A 19,897-nucleotide genomic window follows, 5' to 3' on the forward strand; every position below is an offset into this window, starting at 1 on the left:
AGTCAGACACGACAGTTGTGTATGTTTATCTCAAGCTCCTAATGTATCCCTCCCCCAACATTTCTCCAGTGGTAACCATAAGCTTGTTTTCGATATCCAGAAGTCTGTTTCTCTTTTGTAAATAAGTTTATTTGTGTCATTTTTAAAAAAATTAGATTCTACACATAAGTGATATCATATGATATTTGTCTTTCTCTCTCTTACTTTACTTAGTATGACGTTCCCTAGGTCCATCCATGTTGCTGCTGCTGCTGCTAAGTCACTTCAGTCGTGTCTGACTCTGTGCGACCCCATAGACGGCAGCCCACCAGGTTCCCCCATTCCTGGGATTCTCCAGGCAAGAACACTGGAGTAGGTTGTCATTTCTTTCTCCAATGCAGGAAAGTGAAAAGTCAAAGTGAAGTCGCTCAGTCGTGTCTGACTCTTCGAGACCCCATGGACTGCAGCCTACCAGGCTCCTCCATCCATGGGATTTTCCAGGCAAGAGTACTGGAGTGGGGTGCCATTGCCTTCTCTGCCATGTTGCTGTACATGGCATTATTTAATTCGTTTTTATGAGTGAGTAGTATTTCACTTTATATATGTACCACATCTGCTTTATTCTTTCCTCTGTTGATGGACATTTGGGTTACTTCCATACCTTGGCTAATATAAATAGTGGTGCAATGAAGATTGAAGTGCATATACATTTATGAATCATGGTTTTCTCTGGATATGTGCCAGTAATGGAATTGCTGGATCATATGGTGACTCTATTTTTAGTTTTTTCAAGAAGCTTCCATAATATTCTCCATAGTAACTGTATCAATTTTCATTCCCACCGACAGTGCAAGAGAGTTCCCTTTTTTTCACACTCTCTCCATCATGCATTGTTTGCAGATTTGGGGATGATGACGATTCTGGCTGGTGTGAGGTGATACGTCATTGCAGTTTTGATTTGCATTTATCTGATAATTAGTGATGTTGAGGATCTTTTCATGTGCTCTTTGGATATCAGTATGTCTTCTTTGAAGGTGTCTTTATTTATATCCTCTGCCAATTTTTGTTTGGATTGTTTATTTGACATAGAGTGTATGAGCCTTTTATATATTTTGGAGATTAATCCTTGTTGTTTGCTTTATTTGCAAAATATTTCCTCTCATTCTGTGAATTGTCTTTTCTTTATGGTTTCTTTTGCTCTATGGAAGCTTTTAACTTTAATTAGATGTCACCTGTTTATTTTTGTTTTTATTTTCATTACTCTAGAGAGGTGAATCAGAAACCATATTGACTAAAAAAAAAAATTACTGCTGGAGAGAACAAGATGGCAGAGGAGTAGGTGGACATGGAGTATATTCCTCTCCACAGATACATCAGGAATACACCTTCAGACACAGAAATGCATGCAGAACACCAGCTGAGAGCAGGATAGGAGTACCTGACCAGTGGAAAAGAATATATAGACCCCATGCAAAACTTGGTAGGACAAAGGACTAGAAGGAAAAACAGGAGTGTTAGTAGGACAGGACCTCCTTTTGGTGGGTAGGGGAACTGAAGCAGGGGTCTGATACCCAAGTCAGGACAATTGTCTGAGTCAGAGGAGAAACAGTTAAGGCTGAGAGTGAAACAGCTGATCTGTGGCAGCCTTAAATGAATGAGAATCAGACAGTCCTTGTAGCAGCCATATATACCCGGACAGGGTCGTAGATCCCCTGGAAGGTGCAGCAGCTGGGAGCTTAGGGATTGTGGAGCAATCTCAGGGCAAGGGCTGCTGTTGACCATAGGGAGATGGATCAAGGGGATGTGAGGGAGGAAACTGTGGTGGGAAATGCCTGTGGAGGTAAGCCAGGTAGCCATGGAAGCAAGGCGATACTGCTGAGTCATGTGTAGGAGGTGGACCCATCACCATAGCCTCTCTCCCCTCACATGCCGGCATTGGCACCTGAACAGTAGAGAGGCTGGCACATAAAACACTTGATGCTCTGAACTACAGAATAGGACCCCACCCAGGGTGCTCCTTGAAGTGACTGATGCCCTGAACAACAGAGAAGGACCCCAGGCAGTGGCACCCTGTTAAGTGCCTGAACGGGCGGAGCTATGGAGAAAGACTGGCCAAAGAGTCCTTGTGATAGCCAGCTACAAGAGACTCGAAAAAAGACTGATAGGGCCATATTTGCTGCGGCAGAGGCAGTCCGTGTCCCAGGGACTTGGCACCGCCAGGGTCCCTGCAAGCCAAGCAGCTGCACCACCTTCACGCTCAAATCTCACTGGGGCAGAGCTGCCACAGGCCAAAAAAATCTTGCGTCTGTGTGCAGGATGGCTTCAGTAGTGTCAGACTCTTTGCAACCCTGTAGACTGTGGCGTGCCAGGCTTCTCTGTCAGGGAGGGGGGCTCTCCAGGCAAGGACACTGGAGTGTATTGGCCAATACTGGTTGCCATACCCCTCTAGAGCACTATATTTCCTGCTGCCCTAGCCACCAACTCCCTGAGTACCTGGTGCTGCCAGAACCCCTGCGACCCAAGCAGCTGTACCACCTCCACACCTGGCCTTCGCAGGGGCAAACCCAAGTCCTGTAGGGCAGCCTAAGGAGTAAACCCCAGTGGATGACTCACATGCAGAGGTGGAAATAAAACCACAATTGTAACCCAGGGGCAGTGTGACTAAGGAAGAAGACCCAAAACCCTCCCACCAGCTGTACAAGCTGCAGATGAAATCCACACAATCAACTAGGCAGACTCTGTGTCTATGAAATATATAGTAGGTCATTGAAAGCTCCCACAAAAGAAAATGCACTAGTTCTGGTAGCTGTGGACATTGGAGGCAAGAATACAGAGTAGTGGGACCAGATTAGAATCTGAGCTGCCCCCACAGCAGGTCCAGAGACCAGCACAGTGTTGGAGGGCATCCTAGGGAGGTGAGGTGGACTGTGGCTCCCAGCGAGGGAAAGGACTCTGACAGCAGTGACTCAAGAAAACATTCATTATTCTTATTTTTTGACTTACTCTGTAGATTCCTTTTGGATTTTTTTCTTCTTTTTCCTCCCCCGCCCCCCCCAACCGTTGTAATTGTCGATTTTAGTGGCACAATGAAATCTAATTAAGGCTTTGAGCTTTTTTTTTTTTTTACTTTTCACAGTCACATTTTTTATTGTTGTTATAAACCCCTGCCTCTACATTGGGCTTTTGCGGTTATAGGGAGTTTTCCTTATTTTTTTTCTTTTCTCTTTTTTTAATTTTAATTTTTACTTTTTTAAACCTATTATTATTTTTTCTAAATTTATTTCTTTGTTTTCCTACTGTTCTTTCCCCCTTGCAGTTAATCTTTAATGTATATAAATCTTCTTTATCTACCTCTATTTAACTTTGCATATCTATTCTTTCTTTCTTTCCTTTCTTTTCAATGTATGTTAATTTTATTTTCATTGCTTTAATTCCCCAGTTGGCACCTTGCTTTAGTTTTGTTTTCCAGTTGTGCTTTAGTTAGTTTTGTTCTGCTAGACATAATTTTTGGTTTCCTTTGTTTGCCAGGTCAATCTACTGTACTTTATTTTCATTAGACTGTTTTGATTTTGCTTATGGGTATATATGTATTTATGGATATTCAGTCAAACTTTTTATTGTTATAAACCTCTGCATCTACATTGGGCTTTTGTAGTTCTGTGGAGTTTTCCCTTTTTTTCCTTTTTTCTTTCTTCTTCCATTTTTTTCTTTTCTCTTTTTTTATACTTTTAATTTTTAAAAACCTATTATATTTTTCTACATTTATTCCATTGTTTGCTTTTCCTACTGTTATTTTCCCCTTGCAGTTAATTTTTATATAAACCTTCTTCTTCTACCTCTGTTTAACTTTGCATATCTATTCTTTCTTTCTTTTCTTTCTTTCCTCTCAAAATATTTGTTAGTTTTGTTTTCAGTACTTTATTCCCCACTTGACACCTTGCTTTAGTTTTGTTTTCCACTTTGTGCTTTAGTTACTTCTGTTATTAACTGGTAAATATAATTTTTGATTTCCTATGTTCACCAGATCAAATACATTCTACTTTATTTTTGTTGGAATGTTTTGACTTTGCTCATGGGTGTATATATGTATATTCCATTATTTTAATTATTCTTTTCCTGATTTTCTAACAACCATTTGTCTGGGGTTCATCTTTGGTTTCTTGTTTTGGGGTTATTTGTTTTAATCTCACTAAATGCTATAACAAACCACTTGTGGAATCTTCGTTCCTGACCAAAGATCAAGCCCTGAGCCTTTGGAGTGGGAACACTGACTCCAAGACCCTAGACTACCAGAGAACTAACCCTAGGGAGTATCAAATACTGAGAACTCAGACAAAGAAAAACGCATGAAGACCCAGCATCACCCAACCACCAGTAGCACCCTGAGCAGGATGCCTCATCTAAAGAACAAACAAAACAAATACAAACCCAATCATCAGCAGACAGGATTAACAACCTCACTCAGCCTTGCCCATCAGAGGAAAAACAAACAAACAAACAAAAAACAAAAATCTCACCCTAAATAAAGATTACACAAACCACTGGACCAACCTTAGGAGGGAGGGCAGAAACCAAAAGGAAGAAAGAATTCAACCTTAGAAGCCTGGGAAAAGGAGACCTCAAACACAATAAGTTAAAAAAAAAAAAAAGGCAGACAAATACTACACAAATGAAGGAACAAACTAGAAACTCAGAAGTCCGAATAAATGAAGAGGAAATAGTCAAACTACCTGAAAAAGAATTCAGAATAATGAGAGTACAGATGATCAAAAACCTTGAAAACAAAATGGAGAAAATACAACAGTCAATTAACAAAGACCTACAAGAATTAAAGAAAAAAATACAGAGACAAACAGCACAATTAATAAGTAAAAGATAATCTAGAAGGAAACAAGAGCAGAATATCTGAAGCAGAAGAACGAATCAGTGAGCTGGAAGACAAAATGGTGGAAATAACCTCTGAAGAGCAGAATAAAGTAAAAGAATGAAAGGAACTGAGGATAGTCTCAGAGACCTCTGGGACAATATCAAACACACCAATTATAGGGGTGTCAGAAGAAGAAGAGAGAAAGAAAGAGTATGAGAAAATTTTTCAAGAGATTATATTTGAAAATTTCCCCAGCATGGAAAAGGAAATAGTCAATGAAGTCCAAAAGGCACAGAGAGTCCCATACAGGATAAACTCAAGGAGAAACATGACAAGACACATACTAATCAAACTAATAAAGACTAAACACAAAGAATATTAAAAGCACCAAAGGAGAAGCAACAAGTAACATACAAGGGAAACCTCATTTTCTTAACAGCTGATCTTTCAGGAGAAACTCTGCAGGCCAGAAGGGAATGGCAAGATATATTTAAAGTACTGAAAGGAAAGATCTACAACCAAGATTACTGTACCTGGCAAGGATCTCATTCAAAATTGATGGAGAAATAAAAATCTTTTCAGACAAGCAAAAGTTAAGAGAATTCAGTACCACCAAACCAGATTTACATCAAATGTTAAAAGGACTTATATAGTCAAGAAATACAGCAGAAGAAAAAGATCTACAAAATCACACCCAAACAGTTAAGAAAATGGCAATAGGAGCATATATATCAATAATTACTTTAAATATAAATGGATTAAAGGCTCCAACCAAAAGACACAGACTGGCTGAATGGATACAAAAACAAGACCCATATATATGCTGTCTACAAGAAACCCACTTCAGACCTAAAGACACATATAGACTGAAAGTGAGAAAATGGAAAAGTATATTCCGTGCCAACTGGAGGCAAAAGAAAGCTGGAGTAGCAATCCTCATATCAGACAAAAGAGACCTTAAAATAAAGATTACAAGAGATAAGAAAGGACACTACATAATGATCAAGGGATCAATCCAAGAGGAAGACATAACAATTGTAAATATCTCTGCACCCAACATAGGAGCACCACAATACATAAGACAAACACTAACAGACATAAAAGGAGAAATTGACAGTAACACAATAATAGTAGGAGACTTTAACACCCCACTCACACCAATGGACAGATTATCAACAGAAAATTAATAAGGAAGCACAAGTCTTAAATGATAAATTCAATGAGATGGATCTCTTTGACATTGTCAGGACATTCCATCCAAATGCAGAAGAATACACCTTCTTCTCAAGTGCACATGGAACATTCTCCAGGATAGCCCACATCATGGGTCACAAATCAAACCTCAGTAAATTTAAGAAAACTGAAATCATATCAGGCATCTTCTTTGACCACAATGCTGTGAGACTTGATATCAATTACAAGAAAAAAACTGTAAGAAACACAAACACATGGAGATTAAACAACACGTTTCTAAATATCCAACAGGTTACTGAAGAAAGCAAAAGAGAAATCAAAAAATTTCAAGAAACAAATGACAATGAAAACACGACAACTCAAAACCTATGGGATGCAGCAAAAGCAGTTCTACGAGGGAAGTTTATAGCAATACAATCCTACATCGAGAAACAAGAAAAACATCAAATAGACAACCAAACTTTACACCTAAAACAACTGGAAAAAGAAGAACAAACCCCCCCCCAAAATTAGTAGAAGGAAAGAAATCATAAAGATAAAGCAGAAATAAAAAGAAAGAAACAATAGTAAAGATTAGTAAAACTAAAAGCTGATTATTTGAGAATATAAACAAAATTGACAAACCTTTAGCCAGACTCATGAAGAACAAGAGAGAGAAGAACCAAATCAACAAAATTAGTCATGAAAAAGGCGATGTTACAACAGACAATGCAGAAATGCAAAGGATTATAAGAGACTATTATGAACAACTATATGGCAATAACGGAGAAGGCAATGGCATCCCACTCCAGTACTCTTGCCTGGAAAATCCCATGGATGGAGGAGCCTGGTAGGCTGTAGTCCATGGGGTCGCTAAGAGTCAGACATGACTGAGGAACTTCCCTTTCACTTTTCACTTTCATGCATTGGAGAAGGAAATGGCAACCCACTCCAGTATTCTTGCCTGGAGAATCCCAGGGACAGGGGAGCCTGGTGGGCTTCCATCTATGGGGTGGCACAGAGCCGGACACGACTGAAGTGACTTAGCAGCAGCAGTAGCAGCATATGGCAATAAAATGAATAACCTGGAAGAAATGGACAGATTCTTAGATAAGTTCAATATTCCAAGACTGAACCAGGAAGAAATAGAATTTATGTAATTTACAATTACACTGCTTGTAATTGGGTTACAATTACAAGCAGTGACATTGAAGCTGTGATCAAAAATCTCCCAAAAAACAAAAGCCCAGGAGCAGATGGATTCACAGGAGAATTCTATCAAACATTTAGAGAAGAGCCTATCCTTCCAAAACTCTTTCAAAAACTTGCAGAGGGAGGAACGCTTCCAAACTCATTCTACTAGGCCACCATCACCCTGATACCAAAACCAGACATAGACAACACCAAAAAAGAAAACTGCAGGCCAATATCACTGATGAACATAGATCCAAAAATCCAGAACAAAATTTTAGCAAACAGGATTCAGCAACACATCAAAAAACTCATACAGCATGATCAAGTTTGGTTTATTCCAGGAATGCAAGGATTCTTCAATATACGCAAATCAATCAATGTGACACACCATATTAACAAATTGAAAGATAAAAACCATATGATAATCTCAATAGATGCAGACAAAGCCTCTGACAATATTCAGCACCCATTTATAATTAAAACTCTTCAAAAAATGGGTATAGAAGGAACCTACCTCAACATAGTAAAGGCCATATATGATAAGCCTACAGTAAACATTATTCTCAATGGTAAAAAACTAAAAGCATTCCCCGTAAGATCAGGAACAAGACAAGGGTGTCTATTTTCACCACTGTTATTCAACTTAGTTCTGGAAGTCCTAGCTGCAGCAATCAAAGAAGAAAAAGAAATAAAAGGAATCCAGATCAGAAACTAAGAAGTAAAGCTCTCACTGTTTGCAGATGACATGATACTGTATGTAGAAAAACCTAAAGATAGTATCAGAAAATTACTAGTACTAATCAGTGAATTTAGCAAAGTTTCAGGATACAAAATCAATTCACAGAAATCACTTTCATTTCTATATACTAGCAATGAAAAGTCAGAGAGAGAAATGAAGTAATCAATCCCATTCACCACTGCAACAAAAAAAGTTAAGTATCTAGGAATAAACTTACCTAATGAGACAAAAGAACTGTATGCAGAAAATTATAAGAGACTGATGAAAGAAATCAAAGATGACATAAACAGATGGAGAGATATTCCATGTTCCTGGGTAGGAAGAATCAATATTATGAAAATGACGATACTACCAAATGCTATCTACAGATTCAATGTGATCCCAATCAATTCGCCAATGGCATTTTTCACAGAACTAGAACAAAACATTTCACAATTCATATGGAAACACAAAAGACCCTGACTAGCCAAAGCAGTCTTGAGAATGAAGAATGGAGCTGGAGGAATCAAGCTTCCTAACTTCAAATTATACTACAAAGCTACAATCATCAAAACAGTATGGTACTGGCAAAAAAAAAAAAAAAAAAAACACAAATATACACCAATGGAACAAAATAGAAAGCCCAGAAATAAACCCATGCACCTATGGGTACCTTATTGTTGACAAAGAAGGCAAGAATATACAATGGAGCAAAGAGAGTCTCTTCAATAAATGGTGCTGGGAAAACTGGACAGCTATGTATAAAAGAATGAAATTAGAACACTTCCTAACACCATACACAAAGATAAACTCAAAATGGATTAAAGACCTAAATGTCAGACCAGAAACTATAAAACTCTTAGAGGAAAACATAGGCAGAACACTCAAAGACATAAATCAAAGCAAGATCCTCTATGACCCACCTCCTAGAGTAATGGAAATAAAAACAAAGTAAATAAATGGGACCTGATTAAAGTTAAAAGCTTTTGCACAACAAAGGAAACTATAAGCAAGGTGAAAAGACAACCTTCAGAAAAGGAGAAAATAACAGCAAATGTAACAACTGACAAAGGATTAATTTCCAAAATATACAAGCAGCTCCAAATAGGGAAAGGAGTATGTCAAGGCTGTATATTGTCACCCTGCTTATTTAATTTATATGCAGAGTACCTCATGAGAAATGCTGGGCTAGATGAAGCACAAGCTGGAATCAAGATTGCTGAGAGTAATATCAATAATCTCATATGTAGTTGACACCACCCTTATGATAGAAAGTGAAGAAGAAGTAAAGAGCCCCTTGATGAAAGTGAAAGAGGAGAGTGAAAAAGTTGGCTTAAAACTCAACATTCAGAAAACTAAGATCATGGCATCTGGTCCCATCACTTTATGGCAGCTCGATGGGGAAACAGTCACAGACTTTATTTTGGGGGGGGCTCCAAAATCACTGAGGATGGTGACTTCAGCCACGAAATTAAACGATGCTTGCTCCTTGGAAGAAAAGTTATGACCAACCTAGACAGCATATTAAAAAGCAGAGACATTACTTTGTCAACAAAGGTCCATCTAGTCAAAGCTATGGTTTTTCCAGTAGTCATGTATGGATGTGAGAGTTGAACTATAAAGAAAGCTGCGTGATGAAAAATGGATGCTTTTGAACTGTGGTGTTGGAGAAGACTCTTGAGAGTCCCTTGGACTGCAAGGAGATCCAACCAGCCTATCGTCAAGGAAATTAGTCCTGAATATTCATTGGAAGGACTGATGCTGAAGCTGAAACTCCAATACTCTGGCCCCCTGATGCAAAGAGCTGACTCACTTGAAAAGACCCTGATGCTGGGAAAGCTTGAGGGCAGGAAGATAAGGGGACGACAGACAATGAGATGGCTGGGTGGCGTCACCGACTCAATGGACATGAGTTTGAGTAAGCTCCAGGAGTTGGCGATGAATAGGGGGGCCTGGCGTGCTGCAGTCCATGGGTTGCAAAGAGTCAGATACAACTGAGTGACTGGACTGAACTGAACTGAACAAGCAGCTCATACAACTCAATGCCAGGAAAACAAGCAACCCAATCAAAAAGTGGCAAATAGAGCTAAACAGACATTTCTCCAGAGACATACAGATGGCTAACAAACACATGAAAAGATGCTAAACATTGCTCATTATTAGAGTAATGCAAATAAAACCCACAATTAGATATCTTCTCACACCAGTCAGAATGGCCATCATCAAAGTCTACAAACAATAAATGCTGGAGAGGGTGTGGAGAAAAGGGAATGTTCCTGCACTGTTGGTGGGAATGTAAATTGATACAGCCACTATGGAAGATGATATGAAGATTCCTTGAAAAACTAGGAATAAAACCACCATATGACCCAGAAATCCCACTCCTTGGCATATACCCTGAGGAAACCAAAATTGAAAAAGACACATGTATCCCATTGTTCATTGCAGCACTATTTACAATAGCTAGAACATGGAAGCAACCTAGATGTCCATCAACAGATGAATGGATAAGAAAAGTAGTGGTACATATACACGATGGAATATTACTCAGCCATAAAAAGGAACACATTTGAATCAGTTCTGATGAGGTGGATGAACCTAGAACCTATTATACAGAATGAAGTGAGTCAGAAAGAGAAAGATAAATATCATATTCTAATGCACATATATGGAATCTAGAAAAATGGCATGGAAGAATTTATTTACAGGGCAGCAATGGAGAAACAGACATAGAGAATAGACTTATGGACATGGGTAGACGGGAGGGGAGGGTGAGATGTATGGAAAGTGCAACATGGAAATTTATATTACCATATGCAAAATAGACAGCCAATGAGAATTTGCTGCATGGCTCAGGAAACTCAACAGGGGCTCTGTATCAACCTAGAGGGGTGGAATGGGGAAAGAGATAGGAGGGAGGTTCAAAAGGGAGGGGATATATGTATACCTATGGCTGATTCATGTTGATGTTTGACAGAAAACAACAAAATTCTGTAAAGAATTTATCCTTCAATAAAAATAATTTTTAAAAAGTGCTTCTGTAACTTGTCAAAGAGTGTTCTGCCTAGGTTCTTCTCTGAGAGTTTTATAGTGTCTGACCTTACATTTTGATCTTTGATCCATTTTGAGTTTATTTTTGTGTATGGTGTTAGAGATTATTCTAATTTGATTCTTTTCCATGCAGCTGTCCAGTTTTCAGAGCGCCACTTATTGAAGAGACTTTCTTTTTTGGTTTGCTAGTATTTTATTCAATATTTTTGAATTTATGTTCTTCAGTGATATTGGCCTGTCATTTTCTTTGTGTGTGTGTTTCCCTGAGTGGTTCTGCTATCAGGGTGATGGTGGCCTCATAGAATGACCTTTGGAGCGTTCCTTCCTCTGCAATTTTTTGGAAGAGTTTGAGATGGACAGGCATTAACTCTTCTCTAACTGTTTGATAGATTCACCTGTGAAACCGTCTGGCCCTGGGCTTTTTATTGGAAAATTTTAAATCACTGTTTTACAGTACTTGTCATTGGTCTCTTCACATTCTCTGTTTCTTCCTTGTTCAATCTTGGAAGGTTGTACCTCTAAGAATCTGTCCATTTCCTCCAGATTGTCCATTTTATTTGCATATAGTTGTTTGTAGTAGTCTCCTATGATCCTTTGAATTTCACACAAGTGTATTCTTAAAGAAACCAGCCCTGATTACCTTGTGGTGTGAGCATAAAGGTAAAATGAGGGAGTGTAATGCAGGAAAATTCTCCCCCCGCAGAAGAACATACCATGAGCCCATGTTAGAGGAATTTTATACAATTGGACACATTCTGGTGTTTCCTCACTAAAAAGTCTAGTCCTCTTTTGTATCAGCCAGAATAGCAGGGAGTTAGAATTGAATTGCTTGTGTGTGTGTGTGTGTGTGTGTGTGTGTGTGATGTTAAAAATCAAATGTTACCAGGAGAAATAGCCATTGGTTGTGGTGCTAAAGGCCATGGGCTACATAGAGGACTTGCGGTGAATGTATTCCCCCTGGAAATTGCCCAGACATCTAGACTCGCATGTCTGTAGTCTCTGCTGGAGGGGTAAAATGATTTGGTCATCTACCAGAAAGATTAAACCTCAGCATGCTCAGAAAGGAAGTACAGAAATCAGTGTTTTAACATGTGTTCTCCTGAGTTGCTCTCTGAAACTCAGCTCTGCCTGAGTCTAAGACAGCTTCCTCTTTCACTTTCTTCAATGTGATGCAATAACTCTTTCACCCTCCTCCTCACTAGGTAAGATTTTCAAGGTGGAGAGTGAGACAGAGCCTGAAATTCCATGGGCCTGTCTTTAGTAGACAATCTTGTCCTCAGCACATGGCGGGGTGGAAATATTAGGAGCCTGTGACCAGATGGGCTCCAGTCATGGAACTGGACAAATTCCTTAGAAGTTGGGTAGCACGTGTGACTCTCAAGCTATGGTATGACAGCCACCTCTAAAGGAAAACTTTTCAGGGTTCTTTAAGTGAACCCTCAAATCCAAATTGGTCACCTTGAGACTGTCCATTTTTCTCAGTGGCTTTCCAGGGAATTCATACAGCCAACTCTTCCCAGAAACCAAACTAGGAGATGGAATTGGGTCCTAAATTAAGGAGAGATGCCTCTAGTTTGCCCCTTTTTCTTCTTAAAGTAACAAAGTGCTCTGAGCCAAGATAGATAAGTCCTGATGGCTTTCCTACAGCTCCCATGAATACAAGGGTTTTCCAGGGGAAGCCGACATTTCTGTGTCATCCGGAGACCTCAATTTCCTAATAAGAGTGCTGGTTGATGTTGGCTGCAATCCATGAAGGCTGGCAAGAGGCAGCAAGCATTGGTTAAAGACAGTTGGTCCAGGCTCTCTGCTGGTCAAGATGTAAACTATTTTGAGCACTAGAGTGGAAGAAATCAGTCAGTCAACTGCAGAGCTCAGTTAGGACTGATGAGTGGCCAGGAAGAGCCAAGACAGCTGACCTAACACTAATAAATTCCATCCAGGCACCAAAACTCCAAAGTTAAAGCAATAGCCCCCCCCCAAAAAAAAAAAACAAAGCAATAGCCTATAAAGAGACATGTGATAATCACCTTTCTTAAATACCAATTAATCCAACCTTGTCAATGCTTATATAACACTCCAGTCCTGTTGGTACAAAAATCTTGGACCTGGGATTATCATTTTTTATACAATTTAAGAACCATTAACCAAATTGAGGATGATTTCCCACAAGCTTGAAGAATGTACAAAGAGAAATGGGGGGATTGAAACAAAACACTGAGCAGTTTAAAGTGGTTTTGCCTTCTTAAAACACGTTGTTGATTAATCAAACCTTGAGTTATTTTTAGAGGCAGCACTGTGCATGTGCAAAAAGGAGCCTATGTTTCCAGGATGACTGCAGAACCAAGAGGGTTCAGTCTCTGGAACTCTCAGAGTAGGAATGTTGCCAGGGGAGAACTGTATGAAGTCCTTCAATACGGAAAATCTGGCTTCTAGCAACATGAATAGCTTACATGAACTAATTCAAGACTAGCCAAATAGTTTCCAAGTTTATAGTTCCCCTAAACCCTTTCATTTTACCCCAGTTTCTGGGTTGAGGAGACAGATTTGAGAGCCCCGCCTCATGTCTTCTTGCCACTCCACCTTGAAATAAAGTTTTTTTCTCAAAAGCCCATTCCATAATATTGGCTTTTAGGTGCATCAGGCAGTGAGCCCTTGCTGGGGAACACTAGTGACTGATAGGCCTGGAATTAGATTCCTCTCTGAATTCCTCTAGATCTGACGCTGTTATACTCCTCTTGGCCTAAAGCAGAACTTGTGTTCCTTAACACTCGAAAGTATCTTGGGATAAAAGTAAGGACTCTGGATATATTCCAATACACTTCATCAGGCACAAAGCCTTGAAGGCTACCTCAGGAAATGACAGCAATAAGGAGGAGAAATAGATGATAGTGACAATAAGATCGTCTCTCTATGCAGTTTCAGAGAACTTCAATCAAAAGAGCAGAAAACCATATTGGACTGCTCCTTTCCTTTAGAAATGTGCACATATCTCAGATATGGTGGGTTGGGTTCTAGATCACTGAAATAAAGTGGAATATTGCCATAAAGTAAATCATAGGAATTTGGGGGATTCCCAGTGCTTATAAAAGTTGTTAATCCTATTGTACACTTACTAGAAAATGTCTAAAAAATGTACATAGCTTACTTTAAAATTAGAATACAGCTACAATAGTAACAGAGACCTGATCAGAGCACCATAAGGAATAAAATATGCGAAGAGTTTAAAATATTTCACAAATTTACAAAATGTGGCCCAGGGACCCCAAGTGAACACACGGTTTTGGGGAAATGATGCCATAGTTATGTTCAATGCACAGTTATTGTAAACTTTCAGTTTGTAATGAAACACTATATGTGAAGCATGGTTAAGTGAAGTACAATTTTTTAAAGGTATGCCTATAAATCAATTAAAACAATTCACCTAAGAGATTGACTCTGGCTAAGTTTTTTTTTTTTCTTTTAAATTAAATTAATTGGAGATTAATTACTTTACAATATTGTGGTTTTTGCCATATATTGACAAAAATCAGCCACAGGTGTACATGTGTCCCCCCCATCCTAAATCCCGCCCCCTCCAGAAACAGAGAGATCAACATTTTTCTCTGGGAGCGTACCCCATCCTGCCCCCTGCCTTCTGTGACATTTTCCCCATCTCACATGAAGTCTGGAACATAAAACTGTAAGGTTTGCTTTAGGGACACTGCTCAAGATTTTGCAGGGATGTGGTGTTCCCCAGGAACCTATTATTCCAAGAGATAGACAAAATGAGGGCCCACATGAGTGAGGACTGGAGGGACAACCACCCTAAAATATAGGTCATTCAGAGACCTGCCCAAACTTGTTCTCAAACCTAGAACACGCAGACAGGATACTTGTAATTCCCTATTACAAGTCTTAGAGTTCTCTATGAGGTCAAAGTCTCAGTCGAAGAAGAATGGACTCAGTTCAGTAGAGGGAGAATCTCAGGTTGGAGGGTCAGGTCCCAGGACTGGCCAGGACCATGGTGAGGTCCCTGAGTGAAGAAAGAAGTACCACTAGACCCACAAATGAGGAGGCTTTACACACCCCTGCCCCTATTCCTAACCCCAGAGGCTCCAGGCAGAGTTATAAGAATGAGAAGCCTCTTCATTTCTGTCTGGTCTCAGTGAGGGGAGGGCTTTTTCCTCTCAGGATCAAACGTCAGTTCTGCAGAGGAGGGCATCTTGGCCATCACCACAGTGAAGGTGAGGCCCATCGGTGCTAATGAGAGGGTCTCTCCCACCAAGGAGGAACGCTCACAGAGTGGCACTGCCACTGTCAAGGAGAGATGCTCAGAGACATGTCCTGACTCCCCACTCGGGATATGGGGAGGCTAAGGCTTTGTTTGGGGGCAGGAGGACTTAAGTCCATAGAGTAAGGGGACTCAGGCTCTGACAGACGGTACAGGTCATCCCTAGGGGATGACCCAGGGACCGCTGAACACTGAACGATGGAGTCCCCACAAAGCCCCACCCCTGCCATCATCCCTCAGAGATCCCACACAGGGTAGCCATTGCCAGAATTGGCTCCCCCCAACTTTCGTGCTGGTGGCAATGAGCTCTGATTGTTGTTCAGGGTGTTCGTTTAAACGAGAGTGGATTCCCAGGACTGATCTGAAGGCAAGGTGAGGACCTGAATGTGGACTCATGGGACCGTTGCTCCTCCTGTAACAAAGCGAAATCCACCAAGTCTCACCTCTGTGACGGCAGGGGATGGTTCCTACAACACTGTTAGGCTGAATTATCAGTAAATCTTGATCTAAGAGATTGTGTAAGATCAAAGAGATTACTTGATTCTATAATAGAAAACTAGGCCCCAACTCCAGCCATGGGGAGAGGTCCGAGTGCTAACTCAGCACTGGCAATAAAGATGGTGACACAAAGCAGCACCCATGCGCTCAATTCCCTGACTTCTCCTCTGCTGAACTCTAGGAGGTGAAGCTCTGTTTGGAGGCTTGTGGACAGAGTTCAGGTAAGGGAGGAGTGTCAGACTCTAATAGACATAAAGATGGAGACTCCGAATGAGGACCATAGGACACCCTCCCACGGATTTCCCCAACCCCACCCCCTGCATGCCCCCATCCTCCCTGTGCCCCCTCGTCCCCGAGCTATCTGACACCCTGTGCATCATGGCCAGAAATGAGTCATCCTGACTTCCGTTTTACAGTTTCCTGGAAGTAAGGACTTCTATCCAGCAATCAGGCCTCTGGCTGGCAGAAGGCGGATTCCCAGCGCTGGTCCAGAGTCGTGAAAACTGAGTTGGGACTGAGGCAGGGGCCACTCAGCCCATAAGCAAGAGGGCTGCACTAAGTTTCACTGCTGCTGTGAGCCCTGGGAAGCTCCGGCAGAGCCATCAAACTGAGTTCTGCCTGGGGAAGTCTCAGGGATGGGAGGGCTTTGGTCAGGCATAGCCCCTGCTTGCAGATGGAGGATACCTCTGTCCTAATTGCAGTGAATTGAGAACCCTAAGTACTGATTGGGGGGCCTTCCCGTTTAGGGGTGGTTCCACAAAGCAGAGCGCCTACGTATCTAGGGGGCTCCAGTGAAGGGTCGTCATGTATGTCTTATCCTGACTTTGCCCCTCCAGGAACTCGGGGAATTCAGGACTTTGCTCTGAGGCTGAATGACCCAGGTTATTGGTGGGAGGAGTCCTGAGTTCTACCCAGACCGGAACGAGGTCTAAGGTGAACACCAACTCTAAACTTAAGTTGTCATAAATTTTGGCTCTTTTCCAAGTGGAAACCTAGCGTATCTGTGAAGCTGAGTGAGTCTTCTCACTTTTGTCTGGAGAGTTCAGAGATGTGAGGATGTTGGAATATGTGAATGGCCTCAATTCTGCCAAGGGAGGAGGCCCAGGGCTTCAGAGGAGTCAGCATGAGGACCCTGAAAAAACAATGTTGATCACTCTCACCCTAGAACAGGGAAAACAATAGAGAGCACCATCCCCCACCCCCACCCACCGCACAGCACTGACAAGCCCAGGCATGGAAGTCAGGTGTATGTGAACTCTCCTTTCTTTCTGATGGTATGGGATTGGTGAGAGCCTTTGTCTGAGAGGAGGTACACCAGGGCAGCAGACACCGGTGTCCCAGGCTCTACCTAGAGCCAAGGAAAGACCCTGAAAGAGGACGGAAAACCCCAGTGAGCCCAGGACAGAGTTCCCTAGAGCTGACTGCTGTGGGTGCCCCCTGCCAGGGACACTGGGCTGAGGTACCTCTTCACTTCTTCAGGTATCACAGGAAGATGAGGACCAGCCTCTGGGGTATAAGCTTAGAGCCGCACAGAGGAGGGGGCCCTGCGCCTGCCAAAAGTTGATAGATTGTCCTGAATTTGAACTGAGAGGACCCCCACCCTCCAGAATGGAGGGGGTTATCCTCAAGGACTGGCCCACTGCTCCTCAGCCCCAGGAAGCAGGCGGCAGGGCTGGCAGGCTGCAGCCTGAGTCTCAATTATTTTGACAGAGTTCTCAAGAGGACAGGGTGATCAGATCAGGAGTCCTCTGGGTTTGTAGAGCAGTGCCCACATGGAAACCTGCAGAGTGGGCCTTCTTAAAGACCGAGTGGTGCCTCCCTGCTGTGGGCACTCACACCCACTCATTCTCTCTCCTCTCTGCCCAGATCACGTGCTGTTCTACCTGCACTCCTGCCTGTTGTCCTGACCACAGTCACCATGCCTCAGGGTAAGAAGGCTAAGCTCCACACCTGTGAGAAACGCCACCAGGCTCAGCATGGCACCCAGGATCTGAGGGGCACTCAGGTCACTGCCACCACGATGGAAGCACTCTCATCTTCCTCCAGTCCTGGTCCTGGGGTTGATGCTAAGGGAAAGTCCGGTGCTAGGTCTTGTAACCATCTCAAGAGTCCTCAGGGGGCCATGGCCACCACCACTGTGCCTGCAGGTGTTTCTCCCACAAGATCATCCAAAAGATCCCTTGGGAAAATTGGGAAAAAGCAAAATTCCTCTCAACCCCCTCTCTCCAATGTGCGGTCTGGAAAACACTCACTAACCAGGCAGACAAGTCTGTTGGTGCAGTTCCTGTTACGCATGTGTAAGATGAAAAAGCCCATTAAGAAAGCAAATATGCTGAAAATCATCGATAAAAAGTACCAAAATTGATTCCTCAGAATCCTCAAAAGTGCTTCTGACAGGATGGAGGTGGTATTTGGTATTGACGTGAAGACAACACTGCCAAGCATTCTTATGTCCTTGTCAGCAAGATGAATCTCGCCCGCAATGGGATCGTGCACCGTGGCAGGGGTTTTCCCAAGACCGGTCTCCTGATGAATCTCCTCGGTGTGATCTTCATGAAGGGCAACTGTGCCCCAGAGGAAGACATCTTGGATTTCCTGGGTAAGATGAATATCTATGCTGGGAAGAGGCATTTCTTATTTGGGGAGCCCAAGAAGCTCATCACCCAAGATTTGGTGCAGCTGAAGTATTTGGAATATCGGCAAGTGCCCGGCAGTGATCCAGCATGCTATGAGCTCCTGTGGGGTCTGAGAGCACACGCTGAAGCAAGCAAGATGAGAGTCCTGGAGTTCCTGGCCAGGATTAACCACTTGGATCCCAGTGCCTTCCACTTTGGGTATGAAGAGGCTTTGAAAGATGAGGAAGAGAGGGCCCAAGCTAGCGGATGTCCCAGTGTTCCCCCAGCAGTTCCTTCCACACCTAGTGAAGCTGAGGCAAATTCTGCACTTTGTGGCTCAAGAGAGTAGTCAGTGTTCCAAGTAGTATAGGACTGGACGTCACCGAGGATTCATAGTGTAAAATATCTTGGTGTTTCTGTTCTGTATGGGGAATTTAGAAAGAAACTTGTGTTTTTAAGTTCTCTACTTTTCTAATGCTGCTCCTAAATGAAAGCTTACCTAGCTTATAATCTAAGTGTATGAATGACATCAGTCACACTTTTATTGGTCTTAAGGATAAGAGTTTTTCTGTTGTGTAAAGCAAATGGGGAAGCTTCCATCTTATTTAGTAAGCCAGTTCAAGACAAAATGGCATTGCAATATGTTATTTCCTTGAAAATATTAAAAAGTTAAGCAGTAAAATATGTGGGATCAAGAAACATAGGAAAAGTAAGATGGTATTTGGATTCCTCATGCCTTGTACTCTGTGTTTTACAAAATTATAAACAACAGTATATACTTGGTTAATTCAAAATGTAGAATTAAATTCTAATAATTTCAACCTCATGCTCACAGGCTTATTTATTCCCTAAACATGAACTGAGCCTCTGCTCATAGTAGGCTCCATGCTAGTACTTGGAGAGCTGAGAAAAAGATCTAGCCACTGACCATAAAATTACAGAGGCGAGAAGCAGCTGTCATGCAAAGGAAATGGTGACATGACAGCAGTCAAATGTGAATTCCCTGATGCAAGGGAGTGGTGGGCCTTGGGAAAATAGAAGTCCTTAAGTGGGAAGTAATTATAAGTTGTGTGCATGGCGGGCTGGATGAGGTTGTGGCAATCGTGACCAGGGACCAGGTTCTCACATGGTGGGCCACACAGTTTAAAGACAAAGCCTGGGATGGGAAACTGCCCTTAACAGTTACAGGCACACTTCACTCTGTTGCATGTTATGTTATTGTATTTCACAGGTACTGCTTTTCTTTTCTTTGTTCTTTTTCTTTACCAAATTGAAAGTTTGTTAGTCAACCTTGCTTCCAGCAAGTCTTTCGGCTCCATGTTTCCAACATCGTTTGCTCACTTCATGTCTGTGTGTCACGTTTTGATACCTCTTGCAATGTTCACACCCTCAGCAGCAAAAATGATGGACTCAGTGAAGGCTCAGATAATGGTTAGCATCTTTTTTCTTTCAGCAAAGAGGTGTTTCTATTTAAGATATCTATATTGTTCTGAGGCATAATGCTATTGCCCACTTAATAGCCTACAATATAG

General features: G+C 41.7%; 1 pseudogene; it reads left to right on the plus strand.

The window, feature by feature from the left end:
- The first annotated feature begins 17,641 nt into the window (after positions 1-17,641).
- Positions 17,642-19,790, plus strand: LOC112445609 (melanoma-associated antigen B3-like; annotated as a pseudogene).
- Positions 19,791-19,897: the final 107 nt, after the last annotated feature.

The sequence above is a fragment of the Bos taurus genome, unplaced genomic scaffold, assembly GCF_002263795.3.
Source record: "Bos taurus isolate L1 Dominette 01449 registration number 42190680 breed Hereford unplaced genomic scaffold, ARS-UCD2.0 Leftover_ScbfJmS_2110, whole genome shotgun sequence".
NCBI classification, from domain to species: domain Eukaryota; kingdom Metazoa; phylum Chordata; class Mammalia; order Artiodactyla; family Bovidae; genus Bos; species Bos taurus.